We start from the raw sequence: 3227 nt of genomic DNA on the forward strand, positions 1-3227 counted from the left end.
CCCAGGTTTATTGTTCTGATAGCCATACTGAAATAACTGCCTGTTGATTGTATTTCTCTGTTTTTGCTTTCTGTAACTCTTGACTAAAATCTTTGAATTGCTTTCCTTATAGTCTTGTGCTACTGTTTCCTGCTTTAGAACATAGTATTAGATAAAATCTGGACTAGAAACCCCATATTTTATCTCCCAGAAGGGTAAGAGTGTCAAGAAATAGGACCCTTAGTTCAATTTCTCATTTTCATTAAAAACCAGGCCTCTTATTAATCCCTACCAACTGGAAAATAACTGGCTGTTGGTTCAATTCAACCTTGTGACTTTTGGATAACAATTCAGGTATAGAGACAAATCATTTGATTACTAGGACAGGATTTGGCGCCGATGCATCCTCGGTGCTGTGATGTCCACTACACAAGGGATGGGCTAGATTGCAGGTAGCCCCTCCATCCCGCCATAAAGGTTCCCCCTCCTGGGCCACCTGCTGTAACAGGATCGCATCGACATAACTCCACTGGTCTGACTTTTGGTCGGGCAAGAGGGCCCAGCCCACTCAAATCTTAGGCCTTAAGAAAGTTAAGTCTTTTGTTCTTTGTTTGTAGCTAGCCACAGCTACCATGAGGTGATGAGCTAACCTTGAAATGGACCAGGCTCTGCCTGACAAGATGCTCTCTAGACAGAAGGGTAACATGTGGTAGCTATGGATTAATTTATTTATTTTATTATTTTATTTATTTCTTCAATTTCTATACCGCTCAATCCCGGAGGCTCTGAGCGGTTTACATAGGCATATATTATACTTCATATCTAGGGTCACAATGTAAAAAGGGGAGATGAGTGCCTACCAGGCACCCTGCTGGCTTGTTCTTTCTTCTTCCTGCGGCTTCATGGTGGGTTCTATTTCGGCGCGGCTCCGCAGCGGCTCCTTCTGGGTTGGTTCCATAGTCCGTGACTGTGCGACGACTGCTGCACCGGCCTCTGTCTCATTGGCTCCGGCCGTGCTGCGTCATTGCATCTCTGGACCAGTGTAGTATGTCAACTGTAGGTTTTTTTGTTTTGTTTTAATGCTCACTGCTAATGTTCTTTTGAAGTATTCTTGGACTTTAATAAATATCCTTTGATTATACTTGGTGTGTTTTGTGCTTCAGGTGCTTCAATCCTATTCCAGTACCTTAGACCTTAAGAGTCCACCTACCAGGTTAATAGTTATGGAAACTCATTCTGCATGTGGCTTCCTTTGCAGGGCTGACATTCTTGATTAATCCCAGGAAGGTTAGAAGCTTGCCCCTTAGCTTCTGACTGTGTGGGTAGTCCAAGGGGCTGATGGCAGATGCCAAGTCTGGTGAGTGTGTGGCCCCAGGGTTTTTGTAATTTTGTGCTCTGCTGGCCCGTACCAAGAATCTCTTGGATTTGGGATTCTTGACATTGGATTCCCAGAAATGCCAGCTGCCGGATCTTTCCAGTGAGGAATTCCATGTTGCTCCTCAGAGGGCTCAAGTGTACTGTGGGGATAATTAATCTACCCCTTACTGTTGTGATTGTGTTGAACACGCTACACAATTCCAATTATGTGTCTCCTGAAGGTATGAAAAATTGGTGTCCCACAGCACAGAAGGAATGTAATAGTTAATATTATCAATTATATTTAATATATTTAAGCCAGTTGTACAGTCCCAGTCTGGATGGCGCAGCCTAGCCTGATCTCTTTGGATCTTGGAAGTTAAACTGGGTCAGCCCTGGTTAATACTTGGAGACCACCCAGGAAGTCCAAGGTTGCTACACAGAGGCAGGTAATCGCAAACCACATCTTGCTTTGAAAACCCTATGAAGTTACCATAAGCCGGCTGTGATCTGATGGCATTACACACACAGTCTATTGCACTGTTCTGCGATGGAGGCTATATAGGTAGCTTTACTCACACATTATAACGATTACAGTTTAAAAAATATAAGGAGAACATGTTGTTACTCTTTACTGCTGTTCTGAATGGTTAGTGTCTTCTGAAGAGCATTTTAAAAGCAATTTTGTTGGAGGAGGAGGCGGCGGCGATGTGGTAGGGATCCAACCGTATATCCACCTTGTGTGTCAGTGAGAAAGACAAAGGTATAAATAAATACGATCCATACTCCCATAACTGAAGATCATCAATCCTTTATGGAACAACCCATCTTAGAAGCGGAAGTCTTGGAAGTTGTAAAAAATTTGAAACCTAGCAAATCACCGGGACCGGACGGATACCTGGCTGAATACTATAAAGCTTTTGCGGAGCAGCTTGTGCCCCAATTGACAAAGACACTTAACCATGTACTGGATACAGGTGTTGTACCTAGATCCTGGAAACATGCTTCCATGGTTGTTATTCCTAAGAAAGGGAGAGACTCTCTTCACCCCAAGTCGTATCGCCCAACTTAATTAATCAGGACGCAAAAAATTTTACATCTATTTTGGCAAAGAGAATTAACAAATTTATTTCCCGGTATATTCACAGAGATCAAGTTGGTTTTATCCCTAATAGGGATCTCGCTGATAATACTTATAAAACCTTGTCTATTTTGCAATACTGCTCAGCGAAGAAAACACCTATGGCCCTCCTTGTCCTGGATATTGAAAAGGCATTTGATTCAGTACAATTTCCCTATCTTTTATCAGTCTTGAAAGACATGAATTTTGGCCCCAAATTTATACGCACAATCGATAATTTGTACAAGGATTCATTTATCAATATAAAAGTCAATGGTTCACTCTCTGACTCCATTCACTTACAAAGAGGGACACGGCAGGGGTGTCCCCTGTCACCAGTGCTTTTTGCCATGGCTATTGAGCCACTAGCTCATGCGATAAGATCACATAAGGATATATCAGGTATTACAATTGGAGACTCAGAATACAAAGTTTCCTTGTTTGCGGATGATATGATTTTATACCTGACTAACCCAGAAAGGTCTATACCTAATCTGACGCTGTTACTCAGCAATTTTAGCAAGGTATCAGGTCTTAAAATTAACGAATCTAAATCCCAAATAATGCCCATCTTTATCCCAGAAAAGGTACAAACCTCTCTGAAACAGAATTATCCCTTTGAATGGGCCACAGATTACTTACCATACCTTGGGATCAAATTAACAAGCAACCTTACCAATCTGTTTAAATCAAATTATTTGGAATTACACAAGGAAATAGAGCACCTAATGAAAAAATGGGAACACCAAAACTTGACATGGATAGACCGCTA

Source organism: Gekko japonicus, unplaced genomic scaffold (genome assembly GCF_001447785.1).
Source record: "Gekko japonicus isolate JY-2015 unplaced genomic scaffold, Gekko_japonicus_V1.1 scaffold1314, whole genome shotgun sequence".
NCBI lineage: Eukaryota > Metazoa > Chordata > Lepidosauria > Squamata > Gekkonidae > Gekko > Gekko japonicus.